A 24,995-nucleotide genomic window follows, 5' to 3' on the forward strand; every position below is an offset into this window, starting at 1 on the left:
CAGCTAGATGGCGCAGTGGATAGAGCACAGGCCCTGGAATCAGGAGTACCTGGGTTCAAATCTGGTCTCAGACACTTAATAATTACCTAGCGGTGTGTCCTTGAGCAAAACCACTTAACCCCATTTGCCCTGCAAAAAAAAAACAACCTAAAAAAAAGATATAATACAATATAATATGATATACATCATCTTATCTTTCCCCATAAAGTCCTTTTTCTGATTATGACATAAAGCTATGGAAGTAACCTTGGGTTCCCAAAGGTATTTTAGGAGAGTACAAACTCTGACAGGTTCTGCCATGATGGCAAGGTGTTAAAAATGGTCAGGGGAAAGCGGGTTCAAGTTAGAAAACAATATTTAGGGGGAGGCTAGGTGGCACAGTGGATAGAGCCCTGGCCTTGGAGTCAGGAGTACCTGAGTTCAAATTCAGCCTCAGACACTTCATAATTACCTAGCTGTGTGGCCTTGGGCAAGCCACTTAATCCCATTGCCTTGCAAAAAAACCTTAAAAAAAAAGTAAAAAAAGAAAACAATGTTTAATGATGGGTTATTTATAGAGTTTACCTTAAGCATGGTATAGCTTTCTGTTGAGCTCTTCTAGAGACCTGAAGCTACCTTTGCTAACTGTGTCTAATTTTTCCTTAATTCCTGATGAAGACACCTATTCAAGGAAGACTATTAGAATGTTGAGAAGACTAAATCTTTTGAACTTTCAAAGTTTACAATGTACTCCTTTATTCATGGGGGAGGAGGCTATAGGAGAAAGACACCCTACTTAATTCTTTCCCCCTCCCAATCAATTTCCTCTCAAGTGGGACAGCTAGGTGGCACAGTGGATAGAGCAAAGGCCCTGGAGTCAGGAGGACCTGAGTTCAAATTGGATCTCAGATACATAATTACCTGTTTGACCTTGGGCAAGGCACTTAAACCCAGTGCTTTGCAAAAACAAACAAACAAACCAAAAAAAAACTTTCCTCTCAAGAGCATGACAAATGTTCCTCTCTTGGATCACCAATCAAATGCTTGCATCTTAAGAAAGAGATAGAAAGATAAATTTATATATTTGTGGAGGGGGGGTGAGCACACACATATGTATACGTATATGCATATGCATATGTATGTGTATGTATGTGTGTATTTACATATATAGAGAGACATAACATATATACAAATATACACATGTGTGGATATGTAATGTCAAAAACATTTCATCTAAGTAGGACAGGAAATAGGTCTGTATTTAGCTGAAGCCTTATAGATTTTATATATTTATAAGTATGTATGTTTAGAGAGGTTTATTATAATTAATATAAAATTACAATGTATTTATATAATGCATATATGATTATATATATGATTATATATGCATGTCAGAATAAATCAGACTTATAGAAATACAACTCACATGGGATGAACAAACATGGGTGACATGATCTTCATAGTTCGAGGGAACAAACTTAGTTCAATTAGTAAATTCAAATTAGTAAAATCATAGAGCCCTTTTAATACTTGATAGAGTTCTATATATTGTGTGAATATAAATACATGCATGAAGTTTGGGTATTTTAAATTTTCATTCCTGTCTAGAATGCAAAATCTTACAATAAATTAATTTCCCTACACAATACTAAGAGATTCCAGTGCTGATGAAATCACCTATTAAGATTCCAGTACTGATGAAATCATCTATTAAAAAGCTCAACAGGAAATCAGTCAAAATTAATCCAAGATGCATTGATCATTTAACAAATAGAACACTCATTTCCTTTTCTTCCATCCTAGTGAAGATAGTTAAAAGAAATTTCCACCATTTTTAAAGGTTGATTCTTGAGACCCCAGAAAATTTGATATTTTTCCAATCAGGCACAAAAACAGGAATTGTTGTTTAGAATGAACAATTTTGTTTTCAGTAGTTCAAATTAACATTCTGATAGTCAAAGCTTTTTTCCCGTTATTAATCTGAAAGCTAAAAGCTTTGCTTTCCTTTAGCTTTAATTAGATCAATTTGTTCATATAATAAAGTGCTGGCAATGAGTTTCCATATGAAATTTTATTTTTAGCCATTTTCAGAACTGTTTTTTTCATATTTGGAATTTGTCATTGACTCCTAATGTTGAACTGGCAGATGTCTTCAGAGATCCTACATTCCATCCTCCTCATTTTAAATATGTGGAAACTGAAGTCCAAAGGCAATTAGATAGCCTAGTGGATAGAGTGTTTAAGTTATTTAGGACTTATTTTTAAATTATGTCCCAGAAACTTATGAGCTACAGTATTAGCTTATTATATGAGCTTATTAACTAATAAGGCTAATTAACCTCTCTCAAGTATAGTCTCATTACTTGTAAAATGAAGATATTGATAACACTTACTTCATTGAGTTGTTTGAAAGATTAAATTAACTCATAGAGGCTGAGTCCAACAGTAGTCTACTCTTACACAAATCCAAACTGATGTCAGAAATTTACAGAGCTCAAAGAAATGGGGAGAAAATCAGATTTTGCTCTGGACTGCTACTCTGGTAGCACTGAAAGCTTTCAGGTTCCTAGTTTATACCTGAGATCCTGAAATAATTCAACACTCAATAACCCAATGCAGCAGTATAATCAAGCCAGACCTTCCATTCAGACGATCTACAGAGTTCAACTCTGACATCAACTCATCCTGTAATGAAATAGGTAGGCTAAATGAGCAAACAAAGAAGTATAAAAGAATCCCAAGATAAAGAACTATCATGGTGGGAAGAAAGTTCAAGGTACTAATCCAAAAGAAGAATGGCTCCAAAATATCTACATGTATAGCTTCAGAGAAAATTGCAGCTACATGAGTTGAAGCAAAAGTGTAAAAATGTGTGCATGTGCTTTTTTTTTTTTAATAAATGAAATGAATGTTATAGGAAAAAATGGAAAAGAGAGGAGAGTTATGGAAGAAAGAATTGGAAAGGGATTTTGCTTAGGTACAAAAAGAATGGAGTAAAGAGAAACCTATGGCTCTATGAACTCACAAGAAATATGATGACAAAGTAAAAAAACAAGAAAAAATATAAGAAAAACTTAGTTTTCTAATTACAGCAACAACCGACTCAGAGAATAGATCAAGGAGAAATTTTTTAGGCATCAGATTATCTGAATATTGAAGAGCTTGAACTTTCTGTTTCTAGAGATCTTTAAAGAGAGCTACCCAGATATCTTAGGAACAGAGTGCAATCTAGAAATGGAAGTCCTCTGCTCAGTTCTTCAATGAAACCCCAAATTGAAAACTCCAAGGAATAGCACAGTCAAAAATACAGAGCTTCTAGAGCAAAAAAATATTGCAAACATAGAAAGAAAAAATCAAATATTCAGGAGCCATAGTAACTATTATGCACAATTCATCAGCCATCAAACAATAAATATTTATTAAACACTTTCTGTGTATGCTATCATTGTTATAACCATGCAGGGTACAAAAAGAGGCAAAAACAGTCCATTCGAAGAGTGCAGAACTTGGAATATGATATTCCATAAGGCAAAGGATTTAGGTTTGGAGCTAGGAATAATCTACCAGCAAACTGAGTATAATGCCACAGGGGAAATAATGGATCTTTAATGAAATTGAAGATTTTTTCAAGCATCCCTGATTCAGAAACCAGAGCAATGTAGACATTTTGAAGTAAAAGCAAAAGAATTAAGCAAAACATGAAAAGGTAAATATGGATAAACAATGGTAAAGGATTAAACAGACTAGGATACACTACTAACATTCAAATAAAGTGAGATTATGCACAATCTTTCTGACCCTAGATATCATCAAATACAAAATATGGGAGTTCTGTTACATAAGATTTAGGAGTGATTCTATTATGTCTCAATCTTCAGAAAAGAATTGAAAGGGAGGGAAAGGAAATGTACTGGGATACAAGGAGGAGGTTAGAAATAATTGTTTTAACTGCTCCATGTAAACAAGGAGACTTCTATACAAAAAAGAAAGAAAAGTTGAGGAAGCAGCTTTGAATTTCACTCCCTTATGAGCTAATAAGAAGAAGAAAGAATACAGAGAGATTAGGACTAAGAAATTAATTTTACTCAATTGAGAAATAGGAGGAAATGGGAAGAGAAGAGGGGAAATTAGGAAGACAGTAGATTAAAGGAGAATTTATTCCTTATTTTAATTTTTTGTTTGTTTGGTTTTTTTGCAAGGCAGTGAGATTAAGTGACTTGCCCAAGGTTACACAGTTAGGTAAGTATTAAGTGTCTGAGACTAGATTTCAACTCAGGTCCTCCTGATTCCAAGGCTAGTGCTCTATCCCCTGAGTCATCTAGCTGCCCCCAGGGGAGGATTTATTCCTAAATAAATATACTCTTTTTTTTCGGTTTTTGCAAGGCAAATGGAGTTAAGTGGCTTGCCGAAGGGCACACAGCTAGGTAATTATTAAGTGTCTGAGACCAGATTTGAACCCAGGTACTCCTGACTCCAGGGCAGGTGCTTTATCCTTCTATGCCACCTAGCCCCTAAGTAAATATACTCTTAAAGCTATGCAAATATATTTATAGACATTTATAAATGCCAAAGAATGAGAATCTGAGGGTATATACAAAAATTGAGAAATCAATGAGCAAGACATGTCAATGAGTAAGAATACTATTATGCAAAACTATTATTAGTGTTGTAAAGGTAGGTGGTGAAGTGGATGGATCATGTGTGGTCCCTATTGGTGAAATTCATAATATAGATTAAAAAGCCACAAAAATAAAAGTCATGAATACTGTGGATTTCTTAGCCAAAGGCTAGCAGTGACAGTAATAACAATGATGATGAAGATGATGATGATGATAAGAAATAGTCCCTATCAATGAAAGCCCCAAATGATGTAAACTAAGATTAATGTGAGTCAAAAGAAAACATACTGATTGGGGTATGACCATAGAGACCAGTACAAGGCCTCATATGCCTGGAACTCGCCCAAACAGCACTGATATGGGGATCGAAGGTTAGTGCTAAGCAGAGTAAACCCAACAACGTCAGCCTTCTGCACCATCTCTTAAATAACTCCATAACTCCTTCATTTGCCTATTTCTATAATTACCACAGAAGAGGGGATCTTTGCATGAGATCAAACATGTTGTCTAGACACTGCCCCTATGTATCCCACCTTGGTAATTAAACTACCTTTATAATCAGTCTTGACTTCCACAATATCTTTCTTTGTTGTTGTTGTTATTGTTGTATCCCTTGTTTGAGAGGATCCTAGGATATCTCATTAAGAGTTTGGGACAAGACAGATAACCAGACCTGGAGTTAGGAAGAAGTGAGTTGAAATCAGGTCTCAGTCACTTCCTAGCTGTGTGATTCTGGGTGAAATTAACCCTATTTGCTTCACCTTTCTCATGTTGAAAATGAGCTGGAGAAGGAAAAATTAATCATGCCAATATTTTTTGTCAAAAAATCCCAAACAAGGTCAAAGGGAATTAGATATGACTAAAGGTATTGAAAAACAAAAAATTTATTAGTTATTACCAACCAAAATTTTGCAAGATTAATGACAAAGCAAGTTACACATGCCTTGATTTGGGGTGAAGGACCCAGAGTATATATTATTTTGTGTAGAAAATTGTTTTGATTTATCATAGATGATAGTAATGCCTTTTGTTTTTCTTGGGGTCTCACTTTGGGTGCGAGGGAGCATTTGGGTGAGATGGAGAGAAGGCTAATTTTTACTGATTAAAGCACATAAAATTTTCATTTTAAAGGCTAAAAGTGCTATATTAATGTCTTAAATGGCTTGTCCAAGGCAACAGATAGAAAATAATTTGACTGGAATTTGAACCTAGATCCTCTAATTCCTAAATCAATATACATTTTACTACACTATTTTGTCAAAATCACTGGATTATTTCCCCTTCTTTTTCCTTCCTTCCTTCCTTCTTTTTTTTAGGATACGGGTTAACACTGGCAAATGTACTAATTTGTGGTTTGGTAATTGAAGCCCCAAGTTAGGACTAATAGATTGTTTGCTTTTTATTCCATGTAAATATAATGGTGTACCAATATTTTGCCATTACATAAATTCATTAATATTATTATTTTATGGTGGTTATTAATTAGTTTTATTCTGCTATTTCTCCAAGTCTTTAATAACTATTTTTAAAGCTATGGATTGAAATGGAAATAAGGAATAATCCTATCTCCTTGATTTTCTCTTCATTTTCTGTCTCACTTTTCAATTTCTTTATATTAAAGCTTGTTGAACCACTAGCTATATCTATGACTTTGCTATCTATTATTCAATGTTTCATGACCTTTGAGATAAATCCTTTTTTTTAAAATTAAACCAAATCCGTATTCACAGAAATTTTCCATGGCATTCTCTCAGCTGAATCTATTTTTATTTCACCTGACCTCTTTATACCTTTGCAAACAATCAATGACTGCCTTCTCTTGTCTTCTTCCATGACATTTTTATGATTTAGGGTTTTAACAGTGTTTCTGTGTGTGTGTGTGTATATATGTGTCTGTTATAGAGAGCAAGAGAGAGATGGTGAGAAAGCTAATTTTGACTGATTAAAGCACGTAAAATATTTCATTTTAAGGGGGAAAAAGTACTTGGGATGACATCCTAATTATTATTTTATTAAAGATTTGCTTACCTATCAAAAAAAACCCAGGAATCAGTAAAAAATGTGAATCAAGGAAATGATCTTACGTCCTATATAGAGATTATTTTTTCATATTTTGATTTAGTTATTCATTCTTTCTATAAATATTTTCCATAATTACTCTTTGCTGGGCATACAAAGTCAAAAAATGAATTAATTGCAGAAATTAAGGAGCTTAAGTATTATTGTATTTACAATAAGAACATAAATGAGTAAATAGGCAATGTATATAAAATAACAATGGTGGTAGAAAGAGTGGTGCCAACTAAAAGATCAAAGTTAGTCTTTTTGTAATAGAAACCATTTGAGCTTAGCCTTGAACAGAGCAAAAGATCATGAATGAAGAAGAGTATGCCAGCAGTTTAACTAAAGTACAAAGAGTAAGAAAGAAATTTATGTGCATAAAGTCTGGGAAGTTAGGCTGGAGACAAGATTATGATGAATTGTATATGAAATCTCATGAAAGTAATTATTCCAACTACTGATACAAATTACAATCTAATCAATTGTCTCTCATTCTACGTAACTGTTGTCCATGTTATATATTTAGAGACCATTCAACTGACTTTGAGTCTTCTAGCTATCTTGAAATCGTGTGGATACTAATGAATCATGAACTATCTATAATTTCTCTCTTATTCTGACTACATGACTGGTCCACTTTCTTTTCCAATTATGCCTACCTCAGATTATCCATCTTTCCAAGGACCAGAATGCCTAATGTCACAATTGTCCAATGATAGCTCAGTACTTAAAAGTATGCTTTTTGTTCTTTGTCTGATGTTATCAATATGAATAACATGTAAGCCTACTTCCAGAAATGTACAATTAAGGGATCTATTCTTTAAAACATGCACAGGTATGCTATGACTATTTCTAATCCTCTCCTTATGTGTCAAAGAGAGGTCTCTGATTAGTTAACTGCTAAGCTAGAACACAAAAATGGCTATGACTTCTGGAAATCAATCTCTCTTTTCTGATGGTGATAGAAGTAAAAACTACTCTTATCCTGAGATTTGGGAGAGAGATATCACCAGTACCAGCCATTTACTTTTCATTTACTGTGCCCATCACCACCTCTGTTCTTTTATTTCTTGGCCTTGAATTTTTTTTTTGTTTTTTTAATTACTCTTTGATGAAGGAGTAGAAAAATGAGCAAACTTCTTGAGTTTCAATAGATCAAAAGGAGTTGTCAGAGGTCCAATACTGAAGCCCATACCAGAGTTTTCAGTCACGTAGTCACTACTAAGTGATCTTGATGTAGTTAATGTATTACATCAACTACTTTACATTTCCCAAGGACATGGTTAGTGGAAGCAGGGAGGAAGGAGAAGGAATTTTTATGCATAAGTATGTAATTATATACATACATATAGGTAAATATAATTCAGAAACTATGATCTTTCAAAAAGCAGTTAGGTAACTTAGTGGATAGAATGTTTTGGTTGTGTTATTATTTTTATCATTAGAATTTATGTGAACCCTATTTTTGTCGTATAAACAGTCATCCTAATCTTCTTGAATTCTATTGAGTATACACAAAGAAAGATGCAACTGACTTTCTAGAGTTCTTCTGTAACTGAATAGGAAGGATTCTAAAGACAAATGAATATTGGTCATCTTAGGTGTTCTTTAGTAAGAGAATTTTCTGCTTACAGTAAGTCCTTATGTTTGAGTTCAAAAGAAAAAGAATCCTTTGCAGACTACGGGATAAGGTGAATAAAAAGAGAGACAATGGGAAATGAGGGGGGAAAAATCTCAGGATTTAATAAAATGTAAACTCAACGGTTCAACAATATGATTCCATTAACATGTGGCTATATTTGTATATTACATATAGAAACTGGATTTATATAAATATATGTGTATGCATATATAAATACATGTATATATGTACATGCACATGCATATGTGTGTATATGTGTATATGATGTGTATGTATGTATATATATATATATGTATATGGTGTATGTGGGTATGGGTATAAATTAAATCCTTGATGACATTTAAGAAGCATTTAAAAACAAACTCACCTTGTACCAGGCATTGGTAACATGATAAGGTTATAAAGACAAAAGTGAAACAATATCATTCCTAAAGTAGCTTACATTCTGTTGTGAGAGAAATGTGCATTTTAATATATATCAATAGACAAAATAAATATAAGCTTATATTTAGTGAATAAAAAAGAAGCATTGCTATTAAGAAAAAAAGGGAAATGATTGGGCCACTGTACCCTGCTATGATCAGACTGTATTCAGAATCAAGAATGAAACTATGTCATAGGAGGAGTTACATAAAGAATTGGGGATGCAAAAACAAACAAAAAAGAATTAGGGATGCAGGAGAAATAAAGATTCAGGAGGTGGGGCATAATAACTATCTTCAAGTGTCAAAAAATGATCAGATGGAAGAGGAATTATTTGTCTTGTTAAGTTTTGTTTTCCCCCCTGTAAACCCATAGACAACTGGGAACAATGAACAGACAGATGTTGTAGAGAGGCAAATTCTGAGGAAGAGAAGTAAAAGAATTACTTCTTTCAAACTAGAACAGTCTAAAAATGGAATAGGCTGTCTTGGGTTTATTCTCACTGGAAGTCTTCAAGAAAAGACTGAATGATCACTCATCAGATATGCTATAGAAGGAATCTATCTCAATTTTTTGAGATGTAGTTTGGACTGCACAATTTCTAAGATTCCTTTTCCCTCTAAGATAAGTAATTCTCTGATTTTATTAAGTGAATGAAATTAACAGCTAACTGGTAACAAGGAAAACATTTTTTTCAAACTTGTCTTTGAATCCCTCCTCATGCCCTTACTTCTTGGTAGTTTTGTTTATTTGTTTATCCATCTAACAATTCATTCTTTTGTTTAATTATTTGTCCACTGGTTTTCTAAATGTATTTCAAAAAAATTTTCAGGCTAGAGATCAGTCCATGAAATTTCCTTTTAAGGAGAGCTAGTAGTAATAAACTATAAAGTGTGAATGGAAAAAAAAAATCTTATATCCCTGAACAATCAGATGCTACCTGATCCATTATGATGACTCTTTTCAAGACCTTTGTGTAAGGAAGGTTAACATTGGGTGTCATCATAACCTTCTCTCCTTTCAGTCTTTGGGGGCAACACTGAATTTTTTTTTTAAATTGCCCAATTGATCAGGGAAGAAAAATGAAATTGAAAAAAAATTGGTTTTGAGAAATTATTATTTGTGCTATGTGCTCTCAGACCTAAAAGAGAACCTATAGCATTGAACTAGGTATTTTCAGAAAAATTTTTTCTCATTTTATTTGAGATTGTTTTTATAAAAAGCAGTGGTTTCATGAAATATCATTTATAAAAGACATTCAAGACCAAGAGGGAATTTGGCTATTATGTCCAAGGTTGCTTCCTAGGCTGTAAAACAAAATACGACAGTTTATTTTTTAAATTAGTAACTATTTCATCCATGTAACTGAGGATTCTGGGTTAAAAGTAGACCTTTTCAGCAAAATCAGTGGTATAAGTAAGTCATTGACTAGAATTAAGCAGTTATCAGGTAATGTTTTTCAGAACCAATATGCCTCTTCACCATCTGGTATCCTTCTTCCTCTGCCCCTCCCTCACTTCCTTCCCTTCTGTCTTATAACTCTCTTGAAGCACATTCGATTTCTGGCCTTGCAACCACTTCAATTTTATCATCACAATTTTGTTATAGACTTGGAATGAGAAGAAAATTGAAGCTAATTTTTATCCCCTTTAGCTTCCTGGGGTTTTTTTTTCCCTCTCCTCCTTTCAAATCTGTTTTGGAAGCAATATGAAAAGACTAGTATAGGAAAAGAGGATTCAAGATTGCATCTAAGCCATTTAGGCCTGTCTCTTTTGTTAGAGGACCCAAGTTCAAGTACAAAAGTGGCCTCTGATGTCTACCACCTTTGTGATCATGCACAAACCACTATCCTCTTTATACCTCCATTTCCCCCATTTATAAAATGGAGCTAAGTAAGGTTGAATTCAGAGCTTGTACACTAAGTCTTTCAAGCTCTAGATCTATTATCCTATGCCTTAATTGTTTATATGGTGATCATTATGTAATCACCTCCACATGATTCAAGGAACTCGCAAACCCTGGTAGGTAATTATTTAAGACTAAAAAAGTCATAAATACATCATCAACCTAACACACAGAGAAGCTACATTATCTCACTAATCTTCAGAGGTGTCACTCAAAGAGTAGGTAGTAGTAGTAGTAGTAGTAGTAATAATAATAATAATAATAATGATAATGATAATAACAATAAAAACAAATACGGTAGAAAATAATATTAATAACAATTGGCATTTATATAGTGCTTTAAAGTAGGCAAATGCTTTACATACATTATCCCAATTTATTTTTGCATTTACCATGGGAGAAGCAAGTATTACCATTCCCATTATACAGACAAGGAAATTAAGCTTTAGAGAGACTAAATGACTTGTTTAAAGTCATAATGCTAGTAAGAGACTGAATTTTAATGTGAGGTAGCATTGTCACTTTGTTATAAGCAGACCCTTTTTTTTGTTCTTTTTGAAGAACTGACTCATTCATTGTAAATCACATTAAGGGAAGACTGCATATTGTTAGATGATAAGTAAGCTCTTGGATTGAGACTTGGATCAGATGACTTTGAGAATTTTACCAGATCAAATAAGAGACCTGTGTGAAATTTCTAGGACTGGCACAAAGGTTTTTGAGCTTAACTCTCAAAGAAAAAGACAAAAGATGTGATATAATGGAAAATTTTGGAATAAAAAGGAGTATAAAAATCAGGGTTCAGGTGCTTGCTTTGCCACAAACTAAGTATGTGAGCTTGCTGACTCAATTTTCTCATGTATAAAATAAAGATGACACATACTATTTTTAGATCAAGGCTGTTGAAGAGAGATAATGTGTATAAAATACTTTGAATTTAACTACTATAGAAATGTTAGCTTAAAACATCAAGAAATACAGGATTCCTTTTAAATTTGTATATGCCCTCTCCCTCAGCAATAATAGCTAAATAAAATGTGTTGTAACTATATATTCATAAAATAACAGCACTTTCTCCCCAAAACAAAGCAAAATTTAATAATCATTATCTACTTGAGACTAGTCTCATAGTCAATCAATAAAGTACTAAGCATTAACGGCATGTCTATTATGTGCCAAGTACTTGAAAAGGCAGCAGAGTTACAATGACAAACCAATTCCAATCCATAAAAAACTTACAATTACTTGTGGGAAACAACACATAGACTTGTAAGTATATATCTTTTTTTTTAATATTTGTGGGTAGGAGGAATTGGTACTTGAGAAGAATAAATGAAAGGCTTGGTTCTGTAGGTGGCAATTGACCAGAAGTCTGAAGAAAGTTTGGGATTCTAAGAAATAAGCAGAATGTATGAGAATCAAGGATCATCTTTAAAATGAGATATAGTAGGGATTAATCATGTCTTATACTCATTGAAAAACAACTTCACAGGTACTAAAATGGGGGAGATAGGGCTACACAGTAGTTCATTTGAAAAACAATTGTTTTGCAAATATAATATGAATGAAAAGTATGATATGGCAGTTGCCCTTTTGAATCCTAAACTGCACTTCATACCACCAAAAAGCCAGAATCCTATGCTGCGTTGGTGACTTTATAGCCATGACTAGGGTATTGATAATCCCACTCCTTCATGCTCTTGTTAATTAATATCTGGAATTTTAAAAGGGATATTACTGGAGAAAATCCAGAATTCATAAACCAGGAAATCAAAGGCGAGGAAATCATGCTAATTGCCAGCCTAAACAGGCCAAATGAAGATACTTAGAGGATAGCACGATAATTTTCTTTATTTCAAGAACTGTCACTTGGAAGAAATATTGAACTTGTCCAATTTAACTGCAAAAGGTAAACATCAGACTAATAATAATAATAATAATAACAATAATATGGCACCTATTATATGTTAAACAGTATTCTAAGTGCTTGACATATATTATCTCATTTGATCCTCACATAGCCTTGTGACATAGATGGTATTATAATTCCTCTTTTACAGATGAGGAAACAGAAAGTTTGAGTGATTTGCTCAGGGACAATTGCCCGAGGTCACATTTGAATTCATGTCTGTCTCCAAGGCATCACTAAGCTGCATCTTTTTAAAAAAAAAATATTTAAGGAAATGGGTTAAGTGACTTGCCCAAGGTCACACAGCTAGGCAATTAAGTGTTTGAGATCAAATTTGAACTCAGGTCCTCCTGACTCCAGGGATGGTGCTCTATCCACTGTGTCACCTAGCTGCCCCACTCAGCTGCATCTTAAAGGTAACACAGTGAGAGTTACAGAGGTAAACTTAGTTTTGATATGAGGATTATGGTTATTCAAATATGAAATGAATTGACTAAGAAGACTGTGGGTTGTCCCTCACTTGAGGTTTATAAGCAAAAACTACATAACAACTTATTGGAGAAAAGGGAGTATGTTTTAGAAGGAGTCCCTGTTTTGCTCAAGGATGAATTAGATGACTTCTGAAAGTACTTCCCGTGATTCTATAAAGATAGAAACTCACTGGTGCTTCAATTTAGATCATTTTAAGTGAATATAAGGTTTCTTCCTAAATTGTTTCAACAACATCTCTATTTTCCTCTTTTAAAAAACTGTGTTGGGAAAACTAGAAAATAGTATGGCAAAAACTAGACATAGACCCACATCTCACACCCTATATCAAAATAATATCAAAATGGCATAGGATTCAGACAAAAAGGACAACACCATCGATAAATTAATAGACCAAAAAATACTCTATCTGTCACTTCTATGGAAAGGGGAGAAAGTTATGACAAAGCAAAAAATATAGGATATTATAAATTACAAAATGGATGATTTTGACTATATTAAAAAAGGTTTTGCATTAATAATATCAATGCTGCCAAAATTAGAAGGAAAACAGAAAACTGGAAAACAATATTCACAGCCAGGGTTTCTGATAAAGTTCTCTTTTCTAAAATATATAGAGAGAATGGCATCAAATGTCTATGATTACAAGTCATTCTCCAATTGATAAATGGTCAAAGGATATGATTAGACAGTTTAAAAATGAATAAATCTAAGTTTCATATCATATGAAACTTCATATCATATCATATGAAAAAATGCTTCAAATCATTATTGATTAGAGAAATGTAAATCAAAACAACAATGAAGTATCACCTCACACCTATCAGATTATCTAAAATGAGAAAAAAGGAAATTGATCAATGTTGGAGACTTTGTGAGAGGATTGGGACATTGATGCATTTCTGGTGGAACTGTGAATGGATCCAACCATTCAGGAGAGCAATATGGAACTATGTCCAAAGGGCAATAAAAATGTTTATTCCCTTTGACGCAGCAATTTTAATTCTAATCCATAAGAAATCATTAAAAAAATTGGAGAGGTCCCACATGTTCCAAAATATTCATAGCAACTCTTTTTGTAGTGGCAAAGAATTAGAATTGAGGGAATGCCCCTTATTGGGGAATAGTTGGACAAGTTAAGGTATATGAATGCTATAGAATACTATTATTTTATAAATAACCATATATGAAAAGAATGGAATGAATTATAGGATCTAATGCTGAGTGAAGTGAGCAGAACCAAGTAAACATTGTGAGTTGATCAACCTTGCTGGATGCATAGGACAACCTAATTAGATTGGTTATGGACAATGCTACACCCATCCAGAGAAAGAAAAAAACAAAACAAAACAAAACAAAAATCATTCAGAATCTGATGAACTCTACATTCACCTTTTTTTTTGGCTTTTTTAAAGTTTTTTTTTTTAACAAGGCAGTGAGGTTAAGTGACTTGCCCAAGGTTACATTCACTTTTTTTTTAAAAAAATATCTCTTATGTATTTCTTTCCCTTAATACTAATTCCTCTTACTGAAAATGACTAATCTGTAAACATATTTAACACAAATGTGTATGTACTATATTCACCTGACTGTTTACTGCTGAGAAGAAGGAATTGGAAAGGAGGGTAGAAGGAAAATATGTACCTTAAAATATGAATATGCATATGGATGAATGTTGCAAAACTTTCATAATATGCATCTGGAAAAATAAAATGTGAATTAAAAATTGTGCATGCCAGGTTGGAATACTGAGTGGATCCCCAGTAATATTTCTTTTATCCTATTCATTAAATGATAAAACTCTCCCTACATCATTCAGAATATAAAGGGAGATCTTCTTAAAGAGGAAAACATTATCAAGTGCATTGTTAATACTGGAAAAAGCTATTAATTCAAATGGATCGTGGGTGGGGGTGGAGAGAGAGAGAGAGAGAGAGAGAGAGAGAGAGAGAGAGAGAGAGAGAAGGAGGGAGGGTGGGAGGAAGGGAAGGGAGGAAGAGGGGAAGGGAGGAAGGGAGGAAGGAAGGGAGGGAAGAAAAACAACAGGAGGGAGAGAGAGACCCTTAACTCAATCTATCAGTAAGCTCTAATGGGGAAAAATCACCCTCTAGACCTATTATTATATACCTTGATACAATGACAGTTTTTCGAGATTGCAATGAGTCCTGTCAAAGAATGTAAAGGTTGACATCCATTATCAAGGACTATTATGAACACTGTAGACACACCTCTAGGGAATGAAGCATATTGGTCACTTTGTCTCATGCTGAAATTGGTTTGGTGCCTTTAATTTTTTTTTCCCTTTCCTTTCCTTTTTTTTTTTTCAAGGCAAGTGGGGCATGATTTTCTCATCCCGTTAATATGGTACTAGAGATTATGTGTGAACCAGTTTACCTCTTGACACTGGCTTCTTTATTCTCTGCTCAGTTATTCCCAAATGGTGCTGTACCTCTTCACAAAAACTGTCAAACAGCACAGCTGGAGTTAATAAACTGAGGAAGGATGCCCATTACCCACTATAGACATCCCTGTTGTTTGATGTTTTCAGGATTTCATTATCTCTGCATCAGCACCAGTCATCTTGCAGCTGAAAAGCCATCAAAATAACACAGCTTGAAATGATAAATGAAAGTAAGGGAATGACTGTGGCACCGAGCCTTTGACTCGTTGTTTTTTTTTGTTTTGTTTTTTTTTCCCTTGGTGAACACAGATTTGTACTTTCTGTGCTGTCGCAGACATATGCCTCCTCACAAAGAGCCCATCCAAACATGCTGGTGGGCATGGTTTTCTTCTCATGCAGAACACTTTCCCATGTGCGATGGGAAGGATGATAAAGGGCAACTGATTGTTCTTTCTCAGGGAAAAAAATGATTTCAGACACTCTCTGTGACTAGGACTGTCCATATTTTCAATTTTCAGAGCAAATACCACAAGGCAGAGAGGAAAAGAAAGGAAAATGTTTTCTTGATCATATTAAATATGTTCTTCACTGAAATGCAGAAACTGGAAAAACTGAAATCTTTCCATCCAATATAATACCGTATTTTTTGATGTAACATGTTATAGATGCCATAACTAGAATCCATTCCTTCCTTACTTCTGTCTCTTCTCCTTAACTCTTTACTATATCATTTTTATATGAAACCTGAACTCTTTCCATATGTGTTTGTATGCTACATTCTCCTGTCTTCTAATACATGCTACTTGACTAATTTGAGAAACTAATTTTATTTTTTAATTTGGTCTTTGTATTCCATAGCTCCTTAGACTTATAATAGGCTTTTAAATGCTTGTTCATAAAAAGTGTACTGCTGTATATAATTTTCTCCTTTTACCAAATGAGTCTAACATTATTTTGTGAAGGTTTGGAGTGACTAATTAATGAAAGACTAAATATCCCCCCCACTCCAAGCCATATTCTAAAGCTTTCTGTGGTAAAGATCTATAACAAATGTAAATTTTAATAACTTTATAAAGATGACTGCTGAATAATTTCTTATTCTGACATTAACTAGCTTGAAGAAGTTGTATGCTAAAAAAATTAATACACATCTACTTAGAATTTGACAGTTATAAATCACTTTCACATGCATTACTTCATAGTGATTCACACAATGAACCACTGAGGTGGACAACACAGATCATAAGATTATTTTTATCTCATGCCAGAAGAAAATTCAGAAATAATTTAGTCCATTATAGAGATGAGGAAATATGCACTGATAAGGGAAATGATTTTCCCAACATCATTTAGATAGCAGAATCAGGATTCAAACCTGGTACATGATTCCAAACCTTTTTCCATTCTTAACACAGTGCCTTATTATTATTCACATTTTACAGGAAGGAAAACTTGAAGTGCAGAAAAGTAATGTAACTGAATCCATGTTGCCCACCTGAGTAAATACCAGGATTTATAACTGAATCCAATGCTTCTGCCTTCAAGTCCAATGTTCTTGAAACCTTCTATCCCATAAAACACAAATAAGTTGAGTCAGAAAGACTTGTATTCAAATCCAAGAAATTTAGGTCAGCTAGATGGTGCAGTAGATAGAGCACTGACCCTGGTGTCAGGATTACCTGACTTCAAATCCGGTCTCAGACACTTAATAATTACCTAACTGTGTGGCCTTGGGCAAGCCACTTAACCCCATTGCCTTGAAAAAACATAAGGAAAAAATCACAAACAATTTTACAGCCTTCAGTAAGTTACCTAACCTCTCTTTACAAAATGAGAGGGTTGGATTCCACTATGTCTAAGGTCCTTCAAACTCTAAATTTATGAGTTTAGTATGAGAATCTCATTGCAGTCCTGCTGTGGTTGTGCAGGTCCTCTATTGATTTGCTATAGTCATTGTGAGATTTCTACACAACCAGAATATCTCATTTCTTTGATGCTCTGCTAATGGCACAATGACATCAGTGAACTTCATTTCTATGCTATCTTCTTTTTGGGGACTATCTTCTTCTCCATGATGTTTTACCAAGAGGAAGACTGAGAGAGCAGCTTTCTTCAACTTTTTGGAGGAATATCTCTGTTTCCAGCTCAGTAATATTGAGTTTCATTCTCCCAGACCTCTTTCCTCCCCCATAGCCCTATCTGAACTCATCTCATACACAGTTATATCCGGTGATCTCTCTCAATATCAATTTGTTTGCCTATTAAGTAGAAATAATCTAGCTGATGAGACTTTGAAGTCATAAATACCCTTACTTATGGATTTGATATCACTAAATATCCATTTGGACATCACATGATATCCACAATTATCCAATATGCTGCAGCCTATTTGTATCCCTCCCTCCCTTACTCTACCCCCCAAATACCTAATTGATCTTTGGGTTTCTTGTAGTTTTTATTCCTTTGAAACTGTGGTGCTCCATGATTCAGATATGTAGAATCATCAAAGTAGAGTTTTAAGGTAGAGTCTTTCATGTAGCTAGAAGCTTGGGATTGCTGAGATGATTATGTAGTTTCCCAAATTCAAATCAGTCCAGTCTCCTCCTCTGTTTAGTTATAAGCCTGGTTCATTGCCCATCTGCCACACCAGACTGTCATGGGCTAACTCAATGGGCTTGTCCTTCCAACTATGTGTCATCATCTTGTGAATATATGCTTTATCTATTTCATCATTCTAATGTGACAAGTTGAACAGATTTATTTTGCATCACCACAGCTGCCCTTGAGGATGCCTTATGGTATATTAAGGCTCAGAAAAATCAGCACAAGATTAATACAAGCTGAAGCAACTGGAGAACTTCATTATTGATAAGCAATCCCTCTCCCACTTTGCATTTGCACTGAGAGTCCTATATGATTCTGTATTTATTATATAAATATAGGACAATTATTTCATCACTATATCTATACAACTGCTCTAATATTTTGTGAATGCTAGAATGAGCTGGCTGGCCTATCTATGAAAACACACACACACACACACACACACACACACATATATATATATATATATATATATATATATATATATAATCAGTTGACTGGGAACAACTACACTGTGACCACATATGCTGTCTGCCCCAAGTACAGATTTGACTATGGTGCAAAATATTTGTAATAAAGGGAAGGAGTTTTTCTGATTCATTCTCCTAATAGGACAGGATATTTTCAAGTTTATTTTATTCTCAATGTTTTCTGGAGAGTCAAATTTGACCGACTTAACCTTTAGTGTAGTGACCAAATTGATTTATGAGAATTCCCCATACCTCTTATAAGAGGGATAGAAATTATGGGTTCCATTTATTTCTCATATTGCTATAAGGATTGTTCTCTCTCTCTCTCTCTCTCCTTCTCCTCCTCCTCCTCCTTATGATACATTCTCTCTAAAAATAAAATTTGAATTGGATAGATTTCATTTTCATTTTCACATATTTAATTAATTTAATTGGAGATAGGGTTGTGTTAACTACTCTACCCACAAAAAGAACAGGTTATTTTCAATTAAACTTAACTGGAAGAAAAATAAAATCAGTAACACAAAGAAATCTGAACTGCTGTACCTAATGTTCTCCTTTAACCAAATGATTCTAACATTATCTTGGGAAGGTAGACAGAGATATCTTGACCTAGGCATAGTGATTAAAGCTAGTTTCTCATTTTTAGATCTTTAATATACAAAAACTGTGTAATGTTGATATTAAAAGATTCACGGAACTTCAAAGACATTCCTCTCATTTTGACAATTTATTAATCTGTTATTTTTGCACTTTCAAAGCAAAATCTTTGTTTATAATCAATGTGCAATGACCCCTTAAACTGGGGAAAATCCCCCCCTCTTTAATTAAGGCCATTTTCCCTTTATGATCTAGGACATATTAAAAGAAGAGGCTGAACTCTACATTCAGAATATATCAGGTCAAACTCTTGATATTAATTCCCATTGTTTTGATGATTTCTTTGCTTTCTATATGAAGGGTCTTGGTGGAGGGTACAAGTTATTATAGGTTAGTTACAACCCTATTATGATTTTATCACAATTAACAATAGTATTCATGGAATAGAGAACAACTCTTAAAGCCAGGAAGATCTGGTTTCAAGTCTTGCTTCTGCTATCTACTGGTTGTGTGATCTTGGGTATATCATATAACTTCTCAATGTTTTAGGCTACTCTCTAAGTCTCCAAATTGCAAGAAGGGTACCAACATTATTGTTAGAATTTTCTCACCTGGGATTTCCCTAGACCAATGAAATTACAGTTCTAATCCCTATCCATATTCATTTGTAAATGTAATTATGGATTTGAAAAACTGTATAAAACCTGGGAATCTCCCTGGAACCTGATCTGCATATTGTTGTGGTGCTTTATGGAAAGAAATATATAGAGCACTTGCAGATTACTGTTCAGTTCTCTGGAGAGTAAAATTGAGTTGATACTATGAATGATTGGTAGTCTACACACACATACAGACACACACACACACACACACACACACACACACACTCCTTGAGAAGAAACCCTTGGTTACATTTTCCCATCTCCAAAATCACTCTCATCTCTTTCCCACTGTAACCTTAGACTTTTCCCCTGGAAAGCTAGACAATATGACTGAAAGAAGTATGTTCTAATAATGTATACCACAATAAAATCATTAACAGTAGTCCCATACTATTATAAGCAACTCTCTAGGCATGCTAAGAGAATATAATACTGAGTTTTACAACTGCTGACAAACCAGAAAACAGACATCACAATCTGGAAGCTTCTATTTAAAAAAATATTGAGTCAAAGATAGTGAAGCTGCTCAAGTGGGAACTGGAGGTGTCTTAGACATAATTAGAATGATATTGATAATGATGATTAAAACTAACATTTCTATTGTACTTAATATTTACTAGGTAGATAGTTACATTCTTTCTAACTAATATAGCATCCAATAATCACAATAGCCCTGAGAGGTAAGTGATTATTATTATTTCTGTTTTAGAGATGGGAAAACTTAGGCAAGCTACAGTTATGTGACTTGCCAAAAGTTATACAAGTAGTAAATGATGAGACATCATAGTTTAGCTAGTGAACAAAGAAGGGTCTTATAAAAATTGTAATATGAGACATGCTTATGTAATATTGTAATATTAGACATGTAATATGAGAAATGCATCACCTATTTAATTTTTTTCTCAATTATGAGAAAGAATAATCATTCTCCACTAGCTGAAAAATCTAAGAAATTCTAGTTAAGGTTCATGCCAAGCATAGATACTTTCTAAATGATTCAGGTCATTCCTAAGGAATGAGACTATAAATTACTCCCTGAGAATGAATTGTTTCCTTTGGGGTGTTTCATCAGCTCTTTTAGGCTGGTTCCTAAATTGAAAAGAAGAAAGCTAAAAAATATGCATGATGATTAACCAATTCATATGCTATCTTGTGACAATAGATTAATTGTATAATGCTTTATATTAAACTTCTTATGTTAATAATGCTTGCAATGAGACTCTCACAACCAGAAAGCCACAAATTTAGTATGGGAAACTTTACATTTTGAACTTGAAACCTCTCTTCTCCACATAAAATCTGATATCAATTCCCCTTGCAATGTTCAGTTCCCAAAATGGATGAAATTTTACTGGGAAAAAAATGAGCTAATAAGCTTCCCATAGAGCCCCCTAGACACAAAACAGCCGCCCAGGGTCTCTAGTCACTTAGAGTCATCAATAGGCAAGTCCCAGAGGCAGTTAAGCAGAGGAGCTACAATTTGAAATCAGATCCCATGAATCCAAATCCATTTCTATTCTGACCTTATTTTACCTGTTTATCTATTCCTTGGTAACTTTTGTTTTCTCCCTTTTTTTTAATGGTAGCATGTACTTCCCCAGCTAGAGTATAAGCTCTTCCATTTCTTTCATATTCCCCAAAGGCCTTCAATCACACTTTTAACACAGCTGGCATTTCAAATTGTGCCATATGGGAGCTTGGAGATCATTTAAGTCAATTCCCTCATTTTACAGTTGTGGAAAATGAGTCCTGAAGAAGTTAAGCTCCTTGCCACAAAGCATACAGCTGATTAATAGAAAAACCAAGACTAGACGCAGGATACCTGACTGCTAGTCCAGTGTTCTTTACACCATACCATTTAACTATTTTCAATAAATATTCATTGAAAAAACTTCTTTGTAATAAGCTTGAAAAGTTCTCAAGTCAACAATGTAAAGGTATAAAAATGACAATTTTCATTTGAATATTATTATAATGTAGCTTTATTCATTGATGCAGTAGCATTAATACAATTATTGAGCTATTCCTCATTGAAATATGAAGGAAAAGCAATTGAAAGAGTATCAAATATTCACTCTAGGTTTATTAAGGGAATAAGAGGATAAAAATTAGCAAGGCTTACTTGGAGAAGTGTCAGGTAAATGCAAAATACCAAATCAAGGGTTCCCTAAGTAACATCAAGCATTAGTTATAAATCATGTTATTTGATAACTAGAAAAAATCTCTTTATAAAAATAACCATTTTAAATAAGAAAGGGAAATAATTCTAAAATTCCCAAATGTTCATTTCTGCTTCAAAAGTCACACTTTGGGTAGTTGCTTAATAAATAATAGCTGAATAAATGAATAGATTGATGAATCCCTTTTGTCATACTTTGTCTTTCACAAAGATAAATGAAAGTTTAAAGCTACTCCTCATGGATTACCCCTTGATATGACCCAAGGACTAAACTTCAAAATGTTTAGGAAAAGTTTCATATTCAATGAATGTTATTCCCAATAATGATTTAAGCTTCTGACTTTTTAAAAAAAATTTCTCATATGTATTCTTCTTTATTCTTTATTCAACTAATATTTATTAAAGGTTAACCATGTATTGGATATGAACCTAAATACCAGGTGATCTAGAAGGTCTAGATATGTTCTGTCTAATTTATAAACCTTCAGGCTAGTTGAGGAAATCTATCACATGTATAAACAAACACAGTATCAAATAATCAATAATAAATGAATAAGAGAGGAATAAGAAAAGTATTAGTTATCACTGGAGGAGGTAGCATGTGAGTCATTTCCTACCCTGTGAGTCAGAGAAGGTTTCACAGAGAAGGTGACGTTTAAGTTGGACCTTAAAGCTTAGATAGGAATTCAATTCAATCTAATTATTCAATTTAATTCAACAAACTTTTATAAAGCATTGCTAAGTACTGTGCTAAGAGGTTGGAAAAGACAAAATCAAAAGAAGTTTTTCATCCAGAAAAGGGCTTGTGTTCTCCTGGAGGAAAACACTGTGGACTCAGATAAGTAAATATAAAAGATCTATAGAAAGTAATGTCAAAAGGGAGAAAATATTAATAAACAGAAGAGTCAGGTAAGGTCTCGTGGAGGAGGTACCTCTTGAGTTTTGTGTTGAAGGAAGCTGAGGGTTTTTATGAGGTAGAAGTGAGAAGGCAGTTATGTTAATCATAAATGATTGATTTTTAAAGCTATGGGGGAAGATATAGGAAGCTATGTGCAGAAAGCAGGTCAATTTAGCTGGGACAGGCAATGATGGAGATTAATTTCAAACCCAACAAAGAAAATAATATAATCTATATTGTGAAATATTTTAAATGCCAGATTGAAGACTTTGCATTTTATTTTCTAAGACAGAAGGAAACCACTGAAATTTGGGGACAGGAGAATGATATAGATCTGTGTATAGGAATATTAATAAAATCCCATCTTTTACTGAAAACCTTACCCAACCCCTCTTAATTCTAGTGCTTTCCTTTTATTAATGATTTCCTATTTATACTGTATATAATTTTATTTGTATATATTTGTTTTCATGTATAGACCATAGTGGACATGAGCTTCTTGAGGACAATGAATGACTTTTGTCTGGTGTACAGTTGTTTAACGTACCCATCTAGATCTTATCTTGGTATAGTATTTGAGATTTCTATCCAATCCAAGTTTCTGCCATATCATCTTCCAATTTTTCTAACAGATTTTATCAAAGAGTGAGTTCTTATCCTAGAAGCTGGATGTTGGGGTTTGTGAAACAGCAGATTACTCTAATTATTTCCTGCTGTCTCTTTTGCACCTAGTCTATTCCACTGATAACCACTCTATTTCTTAGCCAGGACCAGGCAATTTTGATGACTGATGCTTTATAATATATTAGATCTGGTAAAGTTAAGCCACCTTATTTTGTACTTTTTTTTCATTAAATCCATTGATATTCTTGACCTTTTGATTCTCTATATGAATTTAGTTACAATTTTCTTCTAGCTGATTAAAGAAATTTTTTGGATGTTGATTGGTAGGGCACTAAATAAGTAGTTTAATTTTGGTGGATTTGTCATTTTTATTATATTAGCTTGACCTATCCATGAGCAGTTGATATTTGTCCACTTATTTAAATCTGATTTTATTTGTGTGAAAACTGTTTTACAATTGTAGACATCCAAGTATTTTATGTCATCTGATATTATTTTAAATGGGATTTCTCTTTTTAGTTCTTGCTGTTGTATCTTTCTAGCAATATATACAAATTCTGAGGATTTATGAGTGTTTATTTTTATCCTGTAACTTTACTAAAGTTAATAATTGTTTCTAGCAGTTTTTTAGATGGATTTTTTAGGGTTCTCTAGGTACGCCATCATGTCATCTACAAAGAGCAAGAGTTGTGTTTTTTTTCTTCCCAATTCTAATTTCTTCAATTTCTTTTTTTCTCTTATTGCTGAAGCTAACATTTCTAATACAATATTAAATAGTAATGATCATAACAGACATCCTTGTTTCACCCCTGATCTTATTGGGAAGGCCTCTAGCTTATCCCCATTGCATATACTTTTGTTGATGGATTCAGATAGATACTGCTTATCATTCTAAGGAACAATTCATTTATTCCTACACTCCCTAGTGTTTTTTAGTAGGAATAGGGGCTGTATCTTGTTAGACACTTTTTCAGCATCTATTGAGAAAATCATATGATTTCTGTTGGGTTTGTTATTAATATAGTCAATTATACTGAAAGTTTTCCTAATACTGAACCAACCTTGCATTCCTGATTGGTCATAGAGTATTGGATAATACTGATAACTTGCTGTAGCTGCTTTGCTGATATTTTTGCATTCATGTTCATTAGAGAAATTGTCCTATAATTTTCTTTGTTTTGATTCTTCCTTTTTTTTAAGTATCAGCATCATATTGGTATCATAGAAGGAATTAGGCAGAGTGCTGTCACCACTTAATTTTCCAAAGAGTTTGTATAGAATGGAAACAATTACTCCTTAAATGTTCAATAGAATTCACTTGTGAATTTATCTGGCCTTGGAGAATTTTTACTAGGGAATTCATTGATGGCTTATTGAATTTTGTTTTCAGAGATAGGGTAATTTAGGAGTTTCCTCTTAATTTAATTTGGGTGATTTATAGTTTTACAAAAATTCATCCATTTTATTTAGATCATCAAATTTATTAGCAAATAGTTGGGTAATATGATTCCAAATTATTATTTTAATTTC

General features: G+C 33.5%; 1 long non-coding RNA gene across 2 annotated transcripts in view; it reads left to right on the forward strand.

Annotated features, from left to right (window-relative positions):
* The window catches only part of LOC141516372 (uncharacterized), a 155,246-nt gene that overhangs the window by 85,189 nt on the left and 45,062 nt on the right, over window positions 1–24,995 (forward strand). The window lies entirely within an intron of this gene.

The sequence above is a fragment of the Macrotis lagotis genome, chromosome 3 (assembly GCF_037893015.1).
Source record: "Macrotis lagotis isolate mMagLag1 chromosome 3, bilby.v1.9.chrom.fasta, whole genome shotgun sequence".
Lineage (NCBI taxonomy): Eukaryota > Metazoa > Chordata > Mammalia > Peramelemorphia > Peramelidae > Macrotis > Macrotis lagotis.